A 25,743-nucleotide genomic window follows, 5' to 3' on the forward strand; every position below is an offset into this window, starting at 1 on the left:
TCCTGTGGATTTCAACAGGAGAATTAAGCTAGTGCTAAATCTCTCCCACATGAATGGGACTTTAAAATTTTTCACTTGAGCAAGATTGTGCCCCTAATAATAAACAACACCCAGACAAAATTAACATATAAAAAGATTAAGCAGAAGACTCTTAAATGTCTTCCTTTCTCATTTTTTGAAAAGGAAGGAAGGAAGGAAGGAAGGAAGGAAGGAAGGAAGGAAGGAAGGAAGGAAGGAAATAGGCTCAGCAATCTTAATTCAGAGGATTTCAAAGGCTATGTCCAATAGTTTGGCTATCTCTTTTGGGGGGGTGTATAGCAGTTTCTGCTATCTACAATCACTGTGGTATATTTCCTTATGCTCCACTTGGCTCTCCAGAGCATATTTTGGGTTAACTGGGTTGATTTCAATGCTCTTTGTATTTTTATGAATTTTATTGGGTGATTTGGTAGAACTGATGTAGCCTAATAGTCACATTAGTGGCTTGGAAGTTCCTGGCCACAGCCCTCCTCCTCTATCATTAATATGAGAGCAATAATACTGATCTTCTTTGTGGACCCTGTTATGAAGGGTTACACATACTGTACGGGAAGCATTGTCAACACTCTCTGATATATGATTACTAAGGATTACCATATTTACCAGAATAGAAGATGACTCTGAATTTAAGTCTACCTCCATTGGCCAAGACCATGTTGGGAAAATATATAGATCCCCTAAGTATTAGATTTGCTTGCGTAGACTGATTTCACTTTTCTCATTGCACTACAGTTCAGATAAGTGATTGGTAAGCAATGATCTGCATGTGTTCTTTTTGATACTTATAAGAACTATCCTGTTGCAAAATGAAAATAAATGGCATGCTGAGGCTCATATAGGTATATGTGGTAGAAACCAGGCTTGTTACTTCTATACCTGGTATGTAGCATAAAGCTGCACAAAGCTAAGTTCCTGTGAAGGAGATCTTTTGTTCCTGGCCGAAGGACACTCACATTGATTAAGTCTGAAAATCACTGATTCAAGCTAACGTACCTGTTAACGATAATGAGTGAGTGAGTGAGTGAGTGAGTGTGTGATGGACTCAGAACCTCGAATGGGGACTGAAAACTAAAATGCTAATGTTAGAATGCCCTTATTCAAATCCATGGTGTGGCCACATTTGGAGTACTGTGTGCAGTTCTGGTCACCCTATCTTAAGAAGGACATTGTAGAACAGGGAAAGGTGCAGAAGAGGTCGACAAAGATGATCAGGGGCCTGGAGCACCTTCCTTATGAGGCAAGGCTACGCATCTGGGGCTTTTTTAGTTTGGAAAAGAGGCAACTATGGGGAGACATAATCGAGGTATATAAAATTATGTATGGAGTAGAGAGAGTGGACAGAGAGAAAATATTCTCCCTCTCTCACAACACTAGAACCATCCCATGAAACTGAAGGCCAGGAAATTTAGAACCAACAAAAGGAAGTACTTTTTCACACAGTGCAAAATTAATCATGGAATTATCTGCCAAGGGATGTGGTGATGGCCACTAGCTTGGATGGCTTTAAGAGAGGCTTAGACAAGTTCATGGAGGACAGGTCTATCAATAGGCCACCTCCAGCCTCAGGCAGCATGCCTCTGAATACCAGTTGAAGGGGAGGAACAGCAAGAGAGAGGGCATGCCCTCACCTCTTGCCTGTGGGCTTCTCAGAGGCATCTGGTGGGCCACTGTGTGAAACAGGATGCTGGACTGGATGGGCCTTGGGCCTGATCCAGCAGGACCGTTCTTATGTTCTTATTATTGGGGGCCAATGCAGCTGATGAAGCACTGACGTGATATGATCAAAACATCCAGTCCCAGTTAATAATCTTGCAGCCCTATTTTGTACCAACTGCAGTTTCCGGACCATTTTCAAAGGCAGCTCCACGTACAGCACATTGCAGTAATCTAAGCAAGAGGTTACCAGAGCATGAGTAACTGCGGCCAAACTTTATCTATCTAGGTATGGCCGCAGTTGGCGTTATCAGCCGAAGCTGATAAAAGGCACTCCGAGCCACAGAGGCCAATTGAGCCTTCACTTTCTTCTCTGAAGCAAATAATATGGATTAGGTTTATCATACAAAGAGGCTTCCATAACTGAATCCTTCAAGTGTTCAATAATTTTTACTTTACTCAATCACTAGGTTTTTAATTACTAGATTTTAAAATTTCTTTTCCTTTTCTTTTATTCAGCTATAAGTACAATTGTGATGAACTCATTTGAACAGAATTGAATGCAATTGATCATAATCGTTTTTTCTCATTGAATAAGCAGATTCTAAAATGAACGTAAAAAGCAGGCAACAATCATGATGTCGTGACTGCTTGAACCTCCCCCGCCACCTTAAAAGCATTTCCAGGGTCCCAGAGGTCAGTGGTGAAATTTTGCAAGTTAGTACAGCTGCTCTGTGAGATATGGATGATTAGTTTGGTTAGGAAATAGAAAAGGCAAAGCTGAGTAAGAAGTAGGGCAAAGGATGTGTCCATGTGATTGTCATGTACAAATTAGAAATAACTCGCCAGATCTTAGGCTGAAGGTGTCTTGTCTAGGCAAAAGGTACTAGCACATACACAACAACTTCCAAAGGTTTCAGTGGGTCTGCTTCAATTTATTTTTGTCTCTGCTTGCTAGGTGTATTCACCTAGAGTACAATACTCTGTTATGACCTTGAAAGGAGTGTCTTTTGTCTATATGTAATACTATCACTGCTATTACAAAAAGTAAATACAGAGGTCCAGTAAAATCAACTGAAATATTAATTTCTCCCATTATACCAACTAGTAAACATTTATACCAAATTGTAGATTAATTATGTTGTTAAGCATGCACAGGATCCCTCATATTAATGTTCTTGATTACAAAGCGATCCATATGATGGAAAAACACAGCCTCCAGTCCATGAACTCTCCAGGGATCTATGGAAAGGAAGTGGGTCCCCCCCTCCCTCTTCTAGTATAAAGTGGATTGTGTGTCTGGGATGCATATATTTATATCACACATGTTTAATAAAATACAAATAAGAGAAGCAATATATCAGGTGACATACAGGCCAATGTCCCATCTTTTCCAAATGCACACTTAATCTGCAGTTGACTTACTGATATGCACATTTGTTTTATATAACCAACAGCAAGGAGATGAAGATGACATTGACATGATAATATATGAATAATCCCAGAAGGCAGAGAACCATAGTTTTCAAATGCAACTTGCTTGCCTGATGGCATGATCTGGAGGACAGGGGTCATAGATGTATCACTGCTATACAGCACATGCTCCTCATTCATCTGTCCTTGATGCTCTCTCAGTAGTTATCTGAGTATATCTTAATCATCTCAGCACGTTTACATTTCATTCTTAATTATCAGCAATCAGACCATTACTGTGGCATGGCAGTTGATGCCTCAATAGAATTGGTCAAGGGTGAGATGCTGCAATGTGAATGGGTAAAAAAGAAAAGAGAAAGCCAGAGCACATGGAATAATGCATCCTTTAAAATCGAACACATTAGTTCAGTAATTTCAACATGTAAGGATTGTCCCCACTGAAGTCCATGGTCACTATACTTACAATAAACAAATGCTTTGGTTTCCAAAGCAAAATCTCATCTAGATGATTTAATATTTATTTTTTGCATATGAGGGTGTGTGGTTTTCATTGTACTGCCTTGACAGTTGTGAGGTTTCTTTCAGAAAAACCTCTGGGCAAAATTCTGCTCTAGGCATTTAAAGCAGGATTTCTCTGAATTATTGATTGTATCAATAAATGAAACCATGGAGAAGGCAGAGGAAATTTCACAGGACCCTCGGTGAAAGGAAGCTGCTGATGCAATATTACTGTAGGGTAAATTAAAAGTTTGATGGTGGTTATTGTGTACTAGATTTTCCCTCAAACTCCACCTTTCATCTGTTATTGTATTTAATTGTTTTTCACAGGAAAGAAGCCTCAGATCAAATACAAATAGGACATCATATCCTTTAGTTTACACAGACACTCAAAAGGGTTGCCATTCCTGTGTCTGCTTCTATCTGAGAAGAGCTGTCAGTCCATTACCATTTCAAGCTATGTGGGTTCCACACACCACAAATCCTTTTTTGGACAACATTTGCAGATTTATCTTATTGAGACACATTCTGTTTCCATTAAAATAGTCAGTGTGGTGTAAAACATAAAGTGTCAGAATCGAACCTCTGTTTAAATCTCTGCTCAGCCATGCAGAATCTTCTGCCAGACATCAAGGCCATGCACACAACCTCTCTGGGGAGTGCGGGCAGGGAGTCCTGCATCTCTGCACATGATCACACTCCCCAGTTCACTCTGCCACTCACATGGGTAGTGTCATGCACATGAGCAGTGCTGCTGCGAGCGACAGAGCAGGGAGCCGTAGGAGGAAGTCCTCCAGCATCCCTCAATCCACCGCCCCAGGAGTGTGGCACATTGAAGGATTCGCCCTCAGCCAGGCACCCTTGCCGCCTGGCTCTCTGTGTGCGCAGGCTGCTTGCAGGCCGAGCACATACATGAGGAGAAGGGAACATTCATGCCCTACCGCCTGGGTAAAAGCCTGGGGGGAAACCTCGGGCTACCCAGTGGGGCAGCACCTGGATCAGCCACAATCCCAATGCTTCACACAAGCAGCCCTACGCAAGCCTGGTTAGGGCTGCTTGTGTGAACCACCTTATTATCTTTCAGTCTAATCTACCTCATAGGGTATTTGCAAGAATAAAACAGGATAACCTACCAGTGCCAGCACCATGGAGGCCAAGTACATTGGTCAAGTACCTTTTCAGCCTTCTTAGCAGAGGTGAGAGTTGTGACTGATATTTATTATTTATTTACTTACTTACTTACTTATTTATAACATTTCTATACCGCCCCATCCAAAAGGCTCAGGGCGGTGCACAACAAGTTAAAAAAAAGGCAAAACCATTTAAAGCCAGCGACTTAAAATGATATAAAAACAAATCAATTCAGAATAATTTAAAACCAATTAAACTACTCTAAAACAATTTTAAAACCTTAGAAGGCCAGGCCAAACAACTGAGTCTTTAGGGCTCTCTTGAAAGCCAACAACGAGTCCAAACGACAGATATCTGCTGGGAGTGCAGTCCACAGACCACCAGGAGTAGCCACAGAGAAGGCCCAGTTCCGAGTCGCCACAAGATGTGCTAGTGGCAACTAGAGATGGACCTCTCTGGAAGACCTCAGCATGTGATGGGGATCATACAAAAGAAGGTGCTCTCTAAGGTAACCTGGATCTAAGCCATCCAGGGCTTTAAAAGTAATAACAAACATTTTGTACTTTGCCCAGAAACATTTTGGCAGCCAATGCAACTGCTTGAGAACAGGCATAATATGGTCAGGTTCTCCCAGAGACCAGTCTGGCTGCTGCATTTTGGGCTAATTGAAGTTTCCGAACTAAATTCAAAGGGAGCCCCACATAGAGCTCATTTGCAATAGTCCAACCTAGAGGTTATCCACTGATGCACTGCTGTTTTGAGATCGTTCTCTGCAAGGAATGGACTCAGCTGTCGAATCAACCAAAGCTGATAGGAAGTGCACCTGTCCATAGCCTCCATCTGGGATACCAGGGAGAGGGCTGGATACAAGAGCACTCCCAGGCTGCATAACTGTTCCTTCTGGGAGTGGTTCCGGACCTTTCTTGGGGGGAGGTTCTAGAAGGTGATGCTGGGGGAATTTGGCTTGACTCCTTGGCTTCTGACCTATGAGGTCCTGCAAGGCTCAGTATTGTCCCCTATGCTGTTTATCATCTACATGAAACTGTTGGGAGAAGTCATCAGGAAGTTTGGACAGAAGTGTCATCAATATGCAGATGACACTTGGATCTACCTTTCCCTGACATCAGTTCCTAGGGAAGCAGTGGATGTACTGAACTGAGGGCTGGAGGTGGCGATGGGCTGGATGTGGGCTTAAATTGAGCTTAAATCTAGACAAGAAAAGCCAGTCAGAATAGGGTGATTGAACCAGTTCTGGATAGAGTTGTACTTCCCTTGAAAGAGCAAATGTGCAGCTTGGGGGTGTTGCTGAACCCGGCTTTGCTTTTGGATGCTAAGGTGTAGGTGGTGGCCAAGGGTGCCTTTGCACAACTTCAGATAGTGTATCAGTTGTGTCCCTTTCTTGAGAAGGCAGATCTGGCCACAGTTACCCATGCCTTAGTCATGCCATGGCTGGATTACTTCAATGCACTCTACATGGGGCTGCCCTTGAAAAATATTCGGAAACTTCAGTCAGTGCAGAATGCAGCTGTCAGGGTTCCCTCTGGAACTGCTTGCTCAGAGCATATTACAACTATTCTGAAAGAGCTGCACTGCCTGGCAATTTGTTTCCAGTTCCAATTCAAGGTGCTGCAGTTCCAATTCAAGGTGCTTTAAAGCCCTTAATGGTTTGGGCCCTGGGTACCTGAAGGACCCCGTCTGCTCCCAAGGGTTTATGCCCACCCAACAAGGTCATCAGGGGGGCCTTAGCTCCATGTGCAGACATGGAGAGAGGCTAAATTGTCATGCATGTGGGAAAGGGCCTTCTGTTGCCCCCAGGCTCTGGAATGCTCTCCCAGGGAATGTCCATTTTTGCCATCTGTGGCTGTTTTTAAGAAACAACTAAAGGCCACTTTATTTGTTCAGGCTTTTACCCCTTAGTGGCTGCCATGTCTCAACTCTCCTGCTTCTGTTGTCTATTTTATGGTGGTGGTTGTGGTTGTTTTTGATGTTTTATGGTTTTAACTGCTTAACTGATTTTAAGGTTTTAAATGTGATTTGTATGAAATTTTATTTACTTTTGTAAACCGCCTTGGGATGCCTTATGAAAGGTGATATAAAAACATCATCATCATCATCATCATCACAACAACAACAACAACAACAACAATAATAATAATAATAATAAATAATTAATATGAAACAGCAGGCCACCTAATCAGCTGTTGTAAAAAGATCGCACATACTGACTACAAACAAAGGCATGACAAGGTAGCAGGGATGATACACTGGAACATCTGCAAAAAAATACAAGCTACCGGTATCCAAAAATTGGTGGGACCATCAAATTGAAAAAGTTGTAGAAAATGAAGCTGCAAAAATATTATGGGACTTTCGACTACAAACAGACAAACATCTGCCACACAATACACCAGATATTACTGTAGTCGAGAAGAAAGAAACACAAGTCAAAATAATCGACATAGCAATACCAGGTGATAGCAGAACAGAAGAAAAAGAAATAGAAAAAATCACAAAATACAAAGATCTACAAATTGAAATTGAAAGGCTGTGGCAGAAAAAGACCAAAATAATCCCAGTGGTAATTGGCGCCCTGGGTGCAGTTCCAAAAGACCTTGAAGAGCACCTCAACACCATAGGGGCCGCAGAAATCACCATCAGCCAATTACAAAAAGCAACTTTACTGGGAATAGCCTATATTCTGCGACGATATCTATAATAATAACAGCAACAATACTGATAATAAAATTCAGCCATCCCAGGCCCTTGGGAAGGACTCGATGTCTGGATAAAACAAACCAGTCAATAACATCTGCCTGACTGTGTAAACAAGAAATAATAATAATAAATGGTGACTGCCAACATAGTTGCGGAATAGTGCTCCAAGCCACCACAACTGCTGTGGCAAGCCCTCACAGTGGTTTGAGGGAAGCTTACCTAGGGGTAGTGGCAGTACAGCAGCAGCACTGACAGCTGTTGTTTGGTGTCTTTTTTTAACAAGGGCCTCAAGGGCTGGCCATGAGCCTTTAATAGCCCGGAGCTTCCAATTAGTGTCTGAGCTGGTCAGCCCCTGATGCCAGCCCTACAACCATACAAACCTGAGCTCCATGGGGAATGGAAGATTCCAGATGTAACAAATAAATGTATTAATGAGTGGAAGTTTTATCCTGAGCTTTCAGAAGTGTATAGAGTTCACTTTTTGGAATTTGCCAGTAAGCATGGGAGCATTGGTGTCATTTGTTCTTTGTAAGTCTCCAAATTCAAGTGTCCCACCAACTTAAGAGTCAATATGAGCTCTGTGCCATGTTTCATGAAAAGAAGCAAGAGCCATCACTTGCAGCCAGTGCCAAAATACATCTGCTTGTGAATCCAAAGTGTGGCACAACAATATTAGAAAGCTATGAATCTATACAAGTATACACTAACGGGGGGCGGGGAGGAAAGAAAAGGTCATTTCTCCTGAGAGACACTATCTCAGTAGAGGATGTGACGTTAAAGGCCATTGTTGCCATGTGCCTTTCTGTAACCCATAGCAACAGCCATCCCCAGAGCAGCTGTCAGGTATTGATTTGAAGGGATAATAGGTGTTGCCCTTTAAAAATAACCCCACCAGATATTTGCGCACTTGAATACAAGGGATCATTTTCCATCCTGGATAGGAGATTTCCAAAGCATGGCTTTTAAAGCAGCAAACCATTTCCCTAAATAAACACAGGAAAAACATTTCAGAATGGTGACAGTATAATTTTGGAACAGTAGTGGAACACTCTCTGGGGGCAGAATCTGCTTGTTATCTCTGCACTGGTGCAATGTTGTTGCTAACTAGGGAAGCATTAACGATGGACCATAACAAGATTTTTGGGTCCAAATTCTAAGTAACAAAAGGAAAGGCAAACTGTATGTATGGCTGTAATGTACAATGCTTGTAAACAATGATAGGGCCAATTCGTCTTGGCTTGTCCCAAAACAAAGCCAGTTCTTTTTTTCTCCTCCCCCTCAAGCTTTCCTGATGAGTGCTCAAAAAAACCCTGAGGGCTTTGTTTTGTTTTTTAGCATTTGCCAAGAGCAAAAGAAAAAAAGAGAGAAATGTATGATGCTTGCCTAGCTCTCCCCTACCATTTCCTCCCTTTCCCAGCAGAATAAAAAAATAAAATAAATCCAAACGAACCTCAGGCCTGCCCTCTTCTCAAAGGTAACTGATGGTGGGGAGTGATTGCAAAGACAAGAGAAACCTTTCTGCGCCTCTCCCGTACTGCCAGGGATCATGGATTTTGTAGTTTTCTCTGCTTCCTGAATTGATGGCTGCAGAGAGTATTGTGTCTAGTTTGCAGAACCTGTTGCCGGGAAGGGAGAGAAGGACCATGTGTTACTGGCTGAGCTGATTCAGTCTGGGAGACAGAGAAAAATTGCAGGTCACAAGTTCTCAGATGTGATAATAATATGCTTAGGAGCATCATTTCTAGTTAAGCAGAGGCCCAGCACCACCTTTCATGATTCCTCATTAGTTACCCCCTCCCTCATTCTTCTAAAAGATAAGGTTTTTTGCTAGCGAAGGAAGAGAACTGGCAGGGAGCGGGGAGGAAGGAGCCCATTCTGGGAAAGACTCAAATTTGAAGAGAGGCAGACCCACCAAAATGGGATGTGGCTTCTTGAACTGGGAGAGTTCGATTCTGAACTTACCCAACTGTGAATATGCCCCATCACTATATTTCCCACAGTACATGTAAAGGGGGGAAGCAACAGCTTTTCTTCATTCATCAGGGTCATGCAGCTCAAACTCAGAAGGAAGCTGTGTGTGTAGGGCATGGAACTCTACACTCAAACAAGAAAATCACCTATTCTACAGTTAGAAAGCCAAAAGGAATCCATTACGGAAACTAGGCAACTTTACATGGTGCCGTTGTGGGGTCCTGGATATAGCAAACCAGGTTCAAATTACCACAGCCATTGAGCTAACAGAATAGCTCTTGGGCAAGTTCTACAGCTGCCACAGACTCCATCTCATGGATTCCAGAGAACCATCTAGGGAGCAGAGGAGTCAACCACTGATATTTTAGATGGTATCTTATTATTCCTCAGCTGCACCTTTCTCACTGGTTACTATGAGTGATTTTAAAAAAACAAACCCACGACAAGTGCTCTTAAAATATCCCACGTTTTTGTTGCTAGGTGTAGCCCAATTCTATGTGTGTGTACTCAGAAGAAAATCCCAGTCCCAGTCCCAAATCAATCTAGAATTTTCTCTCGAGGCACAAATGACCAGGCTCAAACTATCATACTTCGGACACATTATGTGAAAACTCAGCTCCCTCAAGAAGTCCATAATGCTGGGAAAATTTGAAGGAAAAAGAAGAGGACGACCAGCAGCAAGGTGGATGGACTCGATTACGACAACAATGAATGTACCACTCAGAGACCTTAAAGGCCAAGTTGAAGACAGATCATCCTGGAGATAATCTATCTATGTGGTTGCTAAGAGTCAACACCAACTTGACAGCACTTAATCAATCAAAAGTCCCAGTGGGACCTATACCCAAATAAATGTGCTTAGGACTGTAGCCTTGTTAATCCTAACATATCCAAGCAGAGTAGTTGTGAACCACCACCATCTGAAATCTTTATACTCCTTACCAAATTCTGAAATGGAAGTTTGGAGGTCAATACATATCATACATATCAACTAGAGATTCCTGAAGGTCAAGTAAGATACTTCTCCCATTGTCAAGAACCTGCGGCAGTGACAATATTTAGCAGAATATTTTGCAAAATATGCAACCACATCAATGGAAATTGCCAGTGTCCACATGTAAATATGACACCTATTCTATGCTATATTTATATAGCAAACCCATTACTGGTTTTCTTCTTTGTAGTCATACTAGTCTGTACAGTTACTACTGTTGTAGCAGCAAGTACAGAAATCCAAAATACTTAAAATATAACTCTGGCCTATAAAAATAGTTTAGGGAGCAAATAAAACTCACATCTTCTCAGAATATTTGCTATGTTGTCCCTTTTTCCTCCAAAATTATTTTCCCCCAGCAAAGATAATGTAGAACATATATGAAAAGTCACTTAAATGTGCTATATTATTTGTAAGTGCTCTTATTTTTCAGTTATTGATACTGATATATATTTTTGAGACAGCTGTAACTTGAGCACTGCATTAATCAAATCTGAATCTGTGGCTCCATTTGTAGCATACTAATATACCTACTCAGCCTCCTCCACATCTGTTGAATTCCTAAACATAAAAAGACTAAAAATGCTGATCACAAAAGCAAACAAAAGAGTTTTTGTCCTGTTAGACAGAAAAGGAAAAATACAGGAAGTCCCAGATAAAGCTTCCAAATACTTCTGAGGCAGTTTGATAATAGCTTAAGGATTGCACTTAACCCTTTTTTGTGTGTTTATCAGAGAGATCAGATTGAACTCTTCAAATCACATGGAGTTTAATTGCTTGGGCTTCATTCATATTACTGCATGTGAACTAACCCAACATGGGGATCTGCACACACAGTTCTGGATACTGGATCCAATTATACTGCTAAGTAAGCTGCTTCCATCCATGCACAGTGCAGAGCCAAAGGACACTTTCAGAAATATCATGCAAGTCCGCACTCTTGGGGCTGTAGCCCTTCAGAATGCATGTGGTAGGTGGCCTATTTGAGCCCTCCCTCTATCAAAACCTCCCTGTCTATAAAGAGCTAGCAGATCAGAAAGAAACGTAGTCTAGAACCCTGCTCCTCAACATGCTAGCTTTCTACAGGCAGGGAGGCTTTGACATTCAGTCATGATTGCCTCCCTACCCCTGCCACATTCTAAAATGTTCAAGCCGTAAGAGGGCCATTCAACATGATAGATCTGGTTATATAGTTCAGCTTTAAATAGCCACTTTTTATCCTGAGTCTGAATGATAGGATGCAGGTGTGTAGCATATAATTGAGCAAATGGGTTCAAAGTACCCAGACCCCGCAGCTCCTGAGGGGCCCCCAGCTCCACTCCTCCCTATTTTCTTCATTATTTCCCTCACTTGGGGGAAGGGGAGGCAGAGAGAGGGGCAAACACTGCCACCCTGTCCCCTAGCTATGCCCCTGATAGGATGGATTAGAAATTAGAAATACACCTGATTTGTGTATCTCTAGGTGGAGTACACAATTTAAAAGACAACAAATATAAAACAGAATTAAAACAATTAAAACAATTTCACGAAATAAAAACCATTAAAACAGTTTCACAGAATAAAAACAGTCGAACAGTTTAAAGTTAATTTCAGTTAAAAGCCTGAAAAAACAGAAGTGTCTTGAGGGTCTTCCTAAAAGCAATCAGAGATAGAGATGCTCTTATTTTGACAAGAAGCTTATTCTAAAGCCACAGAGAAGGCCAGGTCCCGTCACCAAATGAGCCGGTGGAAAACATAATCAGACCTCCCCAGAAGATTGTAACAGGGGGCAGGGTTCATGACAAAGAAGGCGCTCTCTTAAGTACCCTGACCCCAAGCCATTGAAGGCTTTATAGGTAATAACCAGCACTTTGTATTTCACTCGGAAACATATTGGCAGTCAGTGCAGTTCTTTTAAAACAGGTGTTATATGGTCCCTTTGGGTTATCCCGGAGTTCAGTCTGGATGCCACATTCTATACCAATTGTAGTTTCCAGAATATGTACAAAGGGAGCCCATGTAGAGAGCATTATAGGAGTCAAGACTGGAGGTTACCAGCACATGTACCACGAGTAACTAGTAATAATTTATTACAGTCAATGGCCAGTCAACATACACACCAAAATATAAATCAGCATAAAACAAAACAAAATCAAAACAGTAAAACTAGATAACAACACAACAGGTTATATAAAAATCTCAGTTACAACTACTCAGCTGTTCCCATCTCAGTTTACAACATATGTACCACTGTTTTAAGGTCATTAACCTCCAGACATGGGTGTAGCTGACATGTCAGCCAAAGCTGATAAAGTGCTTCTGGCCACTGCTTCAGCCTGAGAAACCAGAGAGAGTTTTGGGTCCAAGAGCACTCCCAAGCTACATGCTTGTTCTTTTGTGGGGAGTGTAACCCCATCCAGAACAGGCAGATCTAAACCATCTTTTGGGTCCCAACCCCCAACAATGAGTACCTCCATCTTATTTTGGATTCAATTCCAGTTTGTTATCCTTCATCCCGCTTCTTATTGCCTCCAGGCAGGCATTTAGAGAAGTTATGCCATTTCCTGATGAGGTCTATATGGAGAAATAGATTTGGGTGTCATCAGCATATTGATAACACCCTGCACCAAAACTCCTGATGATTTCTCCCAGTGGTTTCATGTAGATGTTAAAGAGCATGGGGAAAAGTATTGAACCTTGTGAAACTCTGTACTTTAGTTCTCACTTTGCAGAGCAGTTGTCTCCAAGGGACACCATCTGGAATCTACCAGATAGAAAGGAAAGGAACCACTGTAAAACAGTGCCACGCACCCAATCCCATCTCCCTCAAGTGACCCAGAAGGATACCATGGTCGATGGTAACAAAAGCCACCGAGTGATCCAAAAGGATCAGCAGAGTCACACTCACTCAGTCAATACCTAGCTGGAGCTCTTCCATCAGACTAACCAAGGCAGTCTCAACCCCATAGCCCACTCAAAAACCGGTTTAAAATCGGTCTAGATCATTTTTATAAACCAACACTGCCTGGATAAGCATTTATAATATTTACCACACCCTCTCTGATAGCACAGTTACTAGATGAAATAAGCCAAGTTAGGCAAGGGTCAAGAGAGCAGGTTGTAGAACACACAGTTTGAAGCAGGAGTCACAAACTGAAAATGAACCAATCTAATCCTGTAAGAGGAGTTGCTGGACACATCCATAGTAGACTCTGCAATAATGTGGAATCCAATTTAGTCCAAGTACGAGAGATTTTATCTGCAAAAATATATTAAAGTGAGTGACTGATTATTCCAAGTTCAAATTCAAGGGGAATTGGGCACATACTCGCCCTCTCACAGTCCTAGACAACTCTGCAGGACATGAATTTGCAGAAGCAATGTGGGTAGAAAATAACCGCCTCTTTGCCACCCACACTGCCAGAGCAATCTTTAAATGTGCTCTGTGTGATCTGTCAGATTTGCACCAAGTCTTCCTCCACTTGTGCTTTGATTGTCTACCTTGCTGCTTCAGCTCCCATAGTTCTTCCAAATACCGTGGGGCTAATTCTGAAGCAGGTCAGAGAAGATGCTTAAGACTGATTGTGTCTACAGCGCCAGTGAGTTCATTATTATGTTTGCACCAGAGCATCGACAGAATCACTGGTAGAGCCAACTCTAAACTTTTCCAAGGCTTCTTTGAATCCTGTTGGATCCAATAACCTTCTCAGGTGGACCAGCCTAATAGGTCCTTCACCCCTTCAGAGGTGGGTTGCGATTGCAAGTCCTACTTTAACCAGATGGTGGTCCATCCATGACAATGGAAAGATGACATGAATCCCCACCCATGGAACATCACCCTGATCAGAACAAAAGACCAAAGTGAGTATGTGACCAACATCATGTGTCAGTCCAGAGACCAATTGAGACACGTCCATAGTCATCATGGCCGCTACGAACTCCTGAGCTGCTCCTGACAACCCAGTCCTGAAATGAATGTTGAAGTTGCCCACCACCAGCAGCCTGGGCAACTCCAATGCCAACTCCACAACCAAGTCCATTAGCTCAGTTAGGGACTCTGTTGGACAGCAGGGTGATCAGTACACCAACTGAAGTCCCCGTCTATCCTTGGTCCCTAGGCTTAGGTACACACATTCAGTATAGACCACTTCCCTGACAGGGATCCTGGTAAGGGAGATGGTATTCTTATAGACTACAGCCACGCCACCTCCTCACCCACATCCTCTCACCGATTTGAACCAAAGCTAAGCATTGTGCAATGTACATATCTCCAGAACAATCAGAAAACAGCATAACAATATTGGCAATCCTAGAACACAGTCAGTATTGCTAGTTTAAAAAGGCTTCATTGTGTATCTTGGTGCTGAAAGAGGCGTCTCTACGGAGATTATTTCCAAACGTCATCACATGCTCATTCCTTTTAATTTGAAAATTGACACAAAATCTCCCTCATGCCAGCTCCAGGTTTTGGAAGGCTCTCAGGCAAGACTCCTTTGGAAGGCCTTATATCATGCAGCTTCTCATTGCCACTGCCACCAATGTCCACTTGCTCACATAAGGAGGAGCCAGTGGCTGGGCTGGCAGGCAAGCAAGTAAGCAGCAGTGAGGAGGAGGAGGAGGAGGAGTCACTGCCTCCCTCCTCTGAGAATGGAAGGGAGCAGGCAAGTGAGCGAGTGTCAGTGACTGCTGCTCCTGGCTGCCATCAAGCAAGCAGGCAGGTGAGTGGACTAAAATGGTAGCCAGGTTGCAGTGGGCCCTTATAGAATATACAGGTCTCAGCATCTACCCAAGGAATTCAAGGGTGTAACTGAACAAGGGAGGGGAAGGGACAAATGTCCCAGGATCCCTGAGGGAAGGGTCCCACTGGCTTGGCGACAACTTTGTCTCCTACTTCTCTGAGGAAGATGGGGGCAGGGAGCAGGGGCCCATCTTCACTTTTCACTGAGCTTGGAAACCAGGTCCTTTCCCTCCCTCTACAACATTAGATGGTGAAGCCATAATCCCCTAACAGAGCACACGCTTTGCATGTAGAAGACCCCAGGTCCATTCCCTGGTATTTCCAGGTAGGGCTGAGAAAGACCTGTCTGAAATCCTGAAAAGCTGTTGCGAATCAGTGTAGACAGTGCTGAAATAGGTGGACCAATGGTCTCTCGGCAGAAGGATGAGTATTCCTAACAAATACAGTTACACAACATTATCTCAGTACTCATCTCTTAGGCAAGAAGTCTCCACCAGATTCAGAAGACAGGTTTATCTTCCCAAGCAAAAACAACAACAGATATGTATACAGGGGCATAACTATAATAAGGCAAGGGGATACAGTTGTCTGGGGGCCCACTGCCTTGGGGGGGCTGGGGGGGGCTAAGTCACATGACTGACTCCCCCAGCCACACACCCCACCCGGGCTTCCTTCAGTTGTATTTATCCTCCAAAACTGATGTGAGTGTTGAGACCTGGAGCTACCAGAACAGCATGTCTTTCTCTAGTACCATTAAATGACTTGCATCGTCCACAATTTAGAAAACCTTTTAAAATATATAAAAAATTTACTATGCTTTTTGTTACCACTGTTCAGCCTCATTTAAGATTTCTTTACTTCATGAGCTGAGCTTCAGGGGTGGGGGGCATTTTAAAATCTTTTTTCTAGGCCCACTCCAACCTTGCTACGCCCCTGTATGTATATACTGCATTTCAACAAAAGTTTCCAAAGCAGTTTACATAGAGAAATAATAAAAAATAAGATGGCTCCCTGTCCCCAAAGGGCTCACATTCTAAAAAGAAACATAAGATAGACACCAGCAACAGTAATGGAAATACTGTGCTGGGGCTGGATAGAGCTAGTTACTCCTCCCCTGCTAAATAAAGAGAACCACCACATTAAAAAGCTGCCTCTTTGCCCAATTAGCAGGGGTGGCAAACATAAACACTAGCAGGGAAGAAGATTTGCTGGCATCAGTTTCTGGAGTTGGTTCCAGTGGTATCAGTAGGGAATCAAGGAGCTGCACCGTGGTGTTTGTATTTAACAGAGCAATTTTCCAAATGAGACCAAGCACATTTTGTAGGATCTTGGTTTGAAATGAGAGCCAATGTGATGTGAGCTTTCCCACACAGTTGAGTGGGCTTTTGCTGTGTTGTTTATGATACTGGCCCAGCTAAAACAATATTTAAATGACCATTAGCAGCATGCGTGGGGAGCGATGGTGCTTATAAAGGTAATGAAACATGCCAATGAAAAAACCCTTCCACATAACCTCTTTAAATGTGCCTAAAAGCTCATTTCATAATGAGACTTATTTGCAGAGGTTAACAACAGAGGCACATAGTAATCATCTACCCATTTCCTGTGGCAGCCGTCATAATAGAGTTCCCATGCCCCGCAGAATTTCGAGTTTCACCCGGATTTTAAGCATCTCACCCAGATTGCTTAGCCCACCCAGATTCACCCAGATTTCAGCTTTCATTTAGGGGGACGGGGGGACGGGGAGAGCTAAGCTCTAGCCCTTGTAGATGCAGAGTAATGGAGCAAAATGTGCAGTCACTATTCTGCTCAAAAAATGTTTTCAAGCCAATTTACATAATATGCAAATTAGGCACCCAGATTTGGAAAGCCAGAATATAGCAACCCTACATCATAAGGACCTGACATAAAGGGCAGAAGCCTTCTGCTTCCTGAAAAGGCTTTCTAAAAGGGATTCATGTATGCCGCATAATTCCACCAAAGTGCATCTATCATTCCTGCTCAACATTTACAGTATAGTGGTGGCATCACCAGTTAGTTAGATCCTCTGGGGAGAAGTCTTATTCATACATTATGTTGTATGTGCATTCAGTTATCTGTATACATGTGCATGTTTTTGTGTGAATGCCTGTATCTGTGTTCATTTTAAAAGTAAATCTGGGTACAAATACAAGCACAGATAGGAAAAGCACTTCTGTACATGTGCTGAACATAACAAGTGAATAATGTGCAGATCTGTACATGCATACACAGATCACATGTGTGTTGAACATAACATGTGGCTAGGACAAATGTTGGACCAGAGTTGGGAATCTTGAGTTCAAATTCCTCCCCAGTTTTGGATAAACTTGCATTACAGCTTCTCATTTTTAAAGTGGGTATAATGGTAAACCACCTCGCAAGGTTTTAGTGATGATGTATAAGATATGTGAACACTGTTGTGATATGATACAGTGCTGTGGCAACTGTGAAAGCCATCAGGCTAAACAAATGACAGGCACTCTCTTGTACTTTCTTGTTCTACAAGAGCCCTGTCCACTCATTAAGAAAGCTGTGGACACTGTGCCCAGTTCAGTGCCTTTGGGAGCGCACCAACAAGCCCCACCCCCTGAGCCAACAGGGAACACACTGCTTAACCACATCCCTCCTCCCTACTCTCCATGGATATAGCACTTGTCTGCAGAGACAAGTGCTGCCCTCAAGGAGAGATGCTTCCCATGACTGAGAATGCTGGGTATCCAGCACTCTTAATTATGGGGAGGATCTCTTCCCAAGTGGAGTGCTTGTCTCTGCAAACCAACAACTGCATGTGGGCCTTGCTGGTGCACTTCTATGGGTCCTGTACCTGGGTACAGGGTACCTACCTAACTGGTTTCATAACAAGTGAGCAGGGCTACAATTTCACAAGTATATTGTTACCTTCAGGCATTTCTGAAGTCTTAATGGTGGCCCTTGTGCTGACTCGACAACACTTTTAAGATTTTCTCAATTGAAAGCAGGGGCATAACTATAATAGGGCAAGAGGAGACAGATGTCTGGGGGCCCACTGCATTGCCCCCCGCAGAGGCAAGGCACATGACTGACTCCCCCAGCCACCCACCCGGGCTTCCTTCGAAATTCATCCTCCCAAATTGATGTGACTGTTAGACCTGGAGCTACCAGAACAGCATGTCTTTCTCTAGTACCATTATACCGATGATGTTCTATTGAGGCACATAGGTTTTATTCACACACACACACACACACACACACACACACACACACACACACACACAGGGGGATGTTGCCCAAATAGGCTCTGGCCTGTTTCTAGGAGATCAAATCAGTAGTCACTCCCCTGCTGAATATTTACTTAGGATCTCTAACAGGGATCATCGTAGGGCTCTTTCAGCAGCTAGGAGAGGAGAGCTGGTCTTGTGGTAGCAAGCATGACTTGTCTCCATAGCTAAGCAGGATCTGCCCTGGTTGCATCTGAATGGGAGACTTGATGTGTGAGCACTGCAATATATTCCTCTCAGGGAATGAAGCCGCTCTGGGAAGAGCAGAAGGTTTCAAGTTCCCTCCCTGGCTTCTCCAAGATAGGGCTGAGAGAGATTCCTGCCTGCAACCTTGGAGAAGCTGCTGCCAGTCTGTGAAGACAATACTGGGCTAGATAGACCAAAGGTCTGACTCAGTATATGGCAGTTTCCTATGTACCTATGTTCCTATGTTTCCTAGACTTAACGCCCTTCATATTCGTATTGGAAGGATGCTTCGGGAAGGTGCCCTATGATCAAAGATTATGCCCCTGTCAGAACGGTGAGGTGGAGACCACGGAACATCTGATGCTGAAGTGCAGATTTTATACTGAATTAAGGGGAAAGTTTCTCTCCCCATTACTAACTCATTATAACTCTAATTGCCCTTCTAATGGGGACAAGGTCCTTTTTCTGCTTACTGCTAAGTCAGAGCATGCTTACAGGAGGGTAGCAAAATTTTTCTTCATAGCAAGCAAGATTCGGTTTAGAGTGATTGAGGCACGAGATGCCGGGTTGTGCACTTCAGATTAACCGGTTTTATTTGAATGAAATTAGTTATGTATACAGTATCTGAAGATATTAATTTTTATATATATACTATGTATTTTACTGTTGTTGTTGTTGTTTCTCTTTGTTTTTCTTGTATTTATGCTGGCCTTGGGCCGAAATAAACTATATCATCTATATCTATATCTATATCTATATCTATCTATCTATACACACACACACACACAACACAATAACAATAACACTATGCTTTTTGTTACCACTATTCAGCCACATTTAAGATTTCTTTACTTCATGAGCTGAGCTTCAGTGGTGGGGGGGTTAAAATCTTGTCTCTGGGCTCACTACAACCTTGCTACGCCCCTGATTGAAAGATATCTACGTCAAAATATAACCATGGCCAATGTAAGCAGGACTGCCTACTTTTACTTTCCAGAGTTGCCCTCTATAGAGCAATGGTATATACTCCTGTGATTGCACCGATGGACAAATTAACACAACAACTTCAAATTTCTTGGGGGTTTCCACCTCAGTTTGCTTTATTAACAGTTGGTATCCTCTTATATCATACACAATCATCCTAATATCTTTCATGGTTCTAGGAGATACTTTACACTTTAGAAGGATGTTCTTTCTCCCTGAAATAAGACTAATAGGCCTTTTTAATTGTATTTTTAGCTGACTTTCCAGTAGCCTTATGAGATCACCTGGCATTCTGTGTGTGTGTCTGTGTGTCTGTCCACCCCACCCCCCGCACTCGCATCAACCTCACAACACCTGAACCAATATGAACCAAATTGGGTACAGTTGTAGGGATACACCTCAATGGTGTAGTTTGTGATGATGTCATCCACCCCAGTTCAAGATGGCGCAAGTGGGCTAACTTGTGAACCGCCTAACCGATTTGAACCAAATTTGCTACAGCTGTAGGGACACATAAGGATGCCCCAATGGTATAGTTTGTGACAATGTCATCCACCCCAGTTCAAGATGGCAGATGTGTAAATGTTTGAGACACAAGTGGGCTAACTTGTGGGTTGTATAACAGATTTGAACCAAATTAGGTACAGTTGTAGTGAGTGACACACAGGGACACCTCAATGGTGTAGTTTGTGATGATGCCAACCACCCCAATTCAAGATGGTGGATGCGTAAACTTTTGAGGTGCAAGTGGGCTAACTTGTGAATCGCCTAACCAATTTGAACCAAATTTGCGACAGCTTTAGGGACACATAGATATGCCCATTGCCCAATGACATCATTTCTAATAATGTCATCTACCCCAATCCAAGATGACAGACTTGCGAACATTTGAGGCGCAAGTGGGCTAACTTGTGGACTATTGAACCACAGACAATGTCATTGCGGTGTCCCTGTGTGTGTCTCACTACAACTGTACCTAATTCGGTTCAAATCACTTAGTCCACAAGACCATTCCATGGACCTTTTCTCTACTTATAATTTGCAACTTCATTTTCTAGAGCACTGTGCTTCTTTTCATTCTGTTAGACAAGCTCTCAGAAGACGTCAGTGAATATGAATGACTTGATGGGGAGCTATACAGATACTCAGCTTACGTGCCTTAATTCAGCATCTAAATATGGGCATCACTCTTTGGAGACTTCTGGTCATTATTATGGGAGTGTGCAGACTTGAAAAAAAATGCTTTTATTCTCTCTATGCCTTTGGTTTTTTATTATTGATTTAATAAATCAATATTCAAAGTATCCCTGGTGTTATATTCCTTGCTTGTTCTAAAGGGGTTGCAAATCTAACCAGACAAAGGAAGGACAGGGCTGAGCAATGATAGGGAGTAAATTTTTGGTTTTGGTTTTCGTTTCCTGTGCATTTTGCTGGTTCATCTGCTGAGCTCACCATGTGCAAACACACTGAGAGCTATGATCAGACTACTACCTAGTCTGCACTCTGCAGCTGAACTACAGAACACAGAATATGGCCTTCAATGTCAAACTGTAATGGCACACATGCACGTGTATCACCTGATTACTCAGCACAATGACTTGCAGCAAAATGTGCGAATTTGGCCCATTAAAACGGAGTGAGACTACACAAAAACATGACCTGTGATGTTTGATGTGGGATGGCTTATTTGCCCAAGCAAGTCACCACTAGATGCTGCACTCGTCAATGTGTCACCCATCTCATGGCTCTTTTTTTAAACACTAAGCAAGCCTGTGGACGCCAAGTGGTTACAGATGACTCTTACCACATAGTTAATAGGCTCATTCACATGATTACCAAAATGAAGGTAGGAGGCAGTAAACCCAGATGTTAATGTTTGTGAGATCCCACGCAAATCCTTCCAACATAACTTGCTCAAATGTGGATAGCTCAGATCTTTAGGACAAAAATAGTTCTACCTCAGTTTTTTGATCATCTGTTTGCATTTGCTGTTTGTAGAAGTACCTGGGAGCAAGTGGCCATGTTTGTGATAGAGCACTGTGGCTAGGGGGGCTGCCGTCTGTGTGTGCGCCATGTTGCACAGCACACTCTATGATCCTATGCTTGTAATAGCTTACATATGGCTAGGCCTGCCTCCTGAACCCTTGAGGTCATTCAGAGGACACCTGATGATTTTCCATTCTACTGGCAGCCTGATGCATGCTGGGATATCAGAGCTGATCCTTGAGTACCCAGCTCATAAATTTCTTCCACAGAGCCTGTGGCTGCTGTGATAATCTGAATGGTGAGTTTGCAGACCCAAACAGAGGGCCTGCCCATCTGTGGGAAATAGGGTAGGGGTTGTTCCCCCTCACCAACTTTCCCCATATGATTGTGTGAAAGGCCTTGATGTGTGGTTATTTCCTAGATACCAATGAGCGAGCTACTTCCTGTGAAAACGTGGTGCCTGCTTTCGCTAATGCCTGCACCAGCAATGTGTGTAGCATATGAGTTGATTTGTGGACCCATTCAAACTCTCCACCACACAAGGGATATCACATGTGACTGGGAATGTACCTAAATATGCCGCAGCCACACAAATAGGCCGCACCCATCCACTCCTTTTTGTGGCAGCTGGATTGTGCTTATTTATTTATTGTTATATTTATTGTTAAATTTATATACTGCCTTTCATTAAAAACAATCCCAAGGCGGTTATGGGGCAATGTGCACTTTTGGCCGGGGTTGTGCATGATGCTCTATGGAGCGAGGAGCACACAAGTTATATGGAGACTACAAGTCCAAAGACAGTGTCCTGAGAAAACCATTTACTTTGATGATAATAGTCTGAATGGTGAGAGATTAGGACTTCTTCACCCATACATTTGCCAAGTTACACTCCTGGGCTGTCTTTTGCTCTTCTCCTTTTTTTATAAAGAGTCCCTCCCAACTATCTTTGCCTTGTCCCTTTTCTAGGACTGGACAGAAGGCAAAATGAATCCTGAAAGCAGGACCAGCTCCAGTTTATGGGACCCCATGGCAAACTGGGACCCCCTCCTCCATGGACCCCCTCCTATTTGGGTGGGCCCTGAGTGTGTCACTCTGCCCCCATCACACAAAGGCACAGAGGTGGTGTCGGGGATTATTAGTGGGCCCTTGGCAGCAGCCCACCAATGCCTACCCCTGATGCCAGCCCTGATCCTAATTATTGGCTAGAGACCTTGGGACCATGTGTTTGTCATTTGGTTAAGCTTTTGGTATGGAGCACATCTGGTAAGTAATAAAGAGCACAATGCTGTCTTTGAAATAGGCCAACTTATCTCCATGTTTGGGATCAAGAAGATTGTTTCTTCTTCTTCATGGAACCACAGAAGAGTTGGAAGGGACTTTGGTGGTCTTTTAACCCAGCCAGTGCTTTTATCAGGTCAGAGACGTGAATGATCCTAATGGACCTTGGCATGTGACCTCTGTTACTCACTTGAATCATCTGTATTGTTTTGCTCTGGAAAAGTATTTCTGCAAAATACTTGCTCTTTGGATGCAACCTACTGTGGTCTAGATTGCATGTTAGTCTATTGGATGAACAGATGGAACTGGCCTTTTGAACTGGCTGGACAAAACGACCAGACAAAAGGGCCTTTTATCTGCTTCCAACACTTTTGTCTTGCACTTTTCATGACTGAATTTCAGTGGCCATTTTCTCAGAGCCTTTGGAATCCATCTTACAGTTCAGTAGACGAAGAAATAGGAAAACATGTTGAAGTGGCCAGACTGGTTTGTATGTATTACTCTATTCACACATTATGTTCAACACTCGTATAATCTGGGTACAGTGTACACAGGTACAAATCTACACACAGGTACAATTATTCACATGTTATATAAAATGCAGGTACAGCAACACACTTTCCATCTGTACCGTGCATTTAAGAGAACTGTACCCAGGTTCACTTTTAATATGCATGCAGGTACAATATTTCACACACAAAAATATGTATGTATGGACAGACCTCTGATTGCAACAGTAAAACATAATGGGCTTGTTCACATGACCAAACGAGGAGGGGGAGCTGAATGGAAGACAGGCTCCAACCTTCCTGCTCCCAGATGACCAGAGCCTATTTATGACCCTGCCACTCATGCGCCCATATGAACAGTGAAAGCTATCTCCATAGCCAAGATTGGGAGGGGGGAAACCACTCAAGTATCCCACAATAAACTGTGCAAGTAGCAGTGAGGTAGCCCTCAGTACAGCAACAGTGTTCCTCTCCCTGGTCTCGCAAGCCTTAGAACTTTATGGTAAATATGGCCGCTGGCCACCTGGGAGCAGTTTAAAAGCAGCAGTGGTTCTGTTTGCCTCCTGCCTCACTCTTAGGCTGGGTAGCAGATCTGGGCTACCTAGGCTTGGATCTGCTGGGTTGTGAGGGCTCCCGATGCCCCAGATGACTAGAGATTCCTGGGTTGACCCCATAGGTGTAACTATGGGGGGGCAGGGGGAGCACGTGCCCCGGGCGCCACTTGGCAGGGGGCGCCAAAAAGTGACCCCGCCGATTTGCCAGAAAAAAAATTTTTTTTGATTTATTTTTTATTTTTTGCAGAGCAGTCCCCCTCCCCCGGTCCTGGTGCCGCCGCCCCCCATTGGCATTGCTCATCCAGCACTGGGCGCCGCGGCATCTTCGTAGTCCAAGTCTCTGACTCTCACTCCCCGGCGCGCCCCACCGCCCCGCCACCAGTCGCGCATGCGTCGAGAGGAGGACATGCACCAGAGCAAACTTCCTGAACAACTCCCTCTTCTGAACAACTTCCTGAACGCCCGAACCAGTTCCCCTTTTTGCTCATTCAAGTCCTTCCTCCCCTATAATCTAACCACGTTTTAACTGAAAAGGTTCAGGGAGGGGGAGATGGGGGGATGTGGAACCTTGGGTTCCACATCCCCCCATCTCTCCCTTCCTGGACTTTTTCACTATGTAATGCAAGCTAATTTAATTATATGTCATCATCAAAATGGATTGGCTGTTTCAGCCCATCAGGAAAGTCTAAACCTCCACCGATTTAATTAACCAGACTGAAAATCAGATGAACAGAGAATGTTTTAATGAAAGGTAGTATATAAATTTAACAATAAGTAAAACTATCATTAGGAGCAAATAGCGATTATTTAAACATTGGTGCTGCCAAGCAATTTGTAAATAAAACTTGAAGCCCTTTGAAAATAAGCTGGAATTAATTATAGGTTGGGCAGGGGGTGAAAGTATATACTTCTAAACATTTATTGTTAAATTTATATACCACCTTTCATTAAAAACAACCCCAAAGTGGTTTGGTTTTAGTCATGGATTTTAATTTTAATTGCTCTTTTTGTCAATGTGATGAAGATTAGTTAAATCTGAGTGGTCTTAGGCAACCAATGTTGCATCTGAAATGCCATTTCATTTTTTATTGTCATAAATACTCTCCAACCAATTTAAATAGCAAAGGTGTATATTATCGCTTTATTCAATTGCAGGGAATCTCAAAAAAGCAGGATTTGCAACTAAGGCAGTGCATAGCTTCTCTAAAATGGCCCTTTTATAGTTTTTCTAACTTTGAAATCGTAACATAAAACAAAGCATAAATGCATAAATGCTTTCCCCTCCATTTGAAACCTTTTATGGTGTAAATAGCGCGCGGTTTTGGAAAAGGGGAGTCTTTCTTTAACAGCGGGAGAATAAGGAGTCTTTAGCACTATCACCCTAGTCCCTCGAATTACTTTGGAATCCTTGGCTTTCCTTTTGTTAAAATACAGTCACTCACAGGGGAAAGTCAGGAACAGAACCAGGGTGTAAGGGAGGGGCATCATAATCATAATAATCATCACTGCATCATAATTCTGATGTTTGAGATACAAGCCAACTTCACAGGGTTGTTGTGAGGAAAAACCTAAGTATAATGTAGTATGTATCATCATTGCATCATAATTCTGATGTTTGAGATACAAGCCAACTTCACAGGGTTGTTGTGAGGAAAAACCTAAGTATGTAGTGCATTTTGAAATTTTTGGTAATTTTTGTAATTTTTTAAAATAAAAGTTTTCTGAAACATGTGTGTTAGTCAGATGTATGTTGGGGGGGCGGGGCGCGCGCAATTCCAGTGCTTGCCCCGGGCGCCGTTTTCCCTAGTTACGC

At 43.0% G+C, this 25,743-nt stretch overlaps 1 long non-coding RNA gene across 1 annotated transcript in view; it reads right to left on the reverse strand.

Annotated features, from left to right (window-relative positions):
• Positions 1–2,612: 2,612 nt before the first annotated feature.
• LOC128340829 (uncharacterized) overlaps positions 2,613–25,743 on the reverse strand; it is a 35,311-nt gene continuing 12,180 nt past the window's right edge. Inside the window, exons 2-3 of the long non-coding RNA XR_008314002.1 lie at positions 8,921–9,086; positions 2,613–3,450 (exon numbers count right to left, since the gene is read on the reverse strand). This is a non-coding gene — a long non-coding RNA (uncharacterized LOC128340829). The remainder of the gene's footprint in view (positions 3,451–8,920; positions 9,087–25,743) is intronic.

Source organism: Hemicordylus capensis, chromosome 1, assembly GCF_027244095.1.
Source record: "Hemicordylus capensis ecotype Gifberg chromosome 1, rHemCap1.1.pri, whole genome shotgun sequence".
NCBI lineage: Eukaryota > Metazoa > Chordata > Lepidosauria > Squamata > Cordylidae > Hemicordylus > Hemicordylus capensis.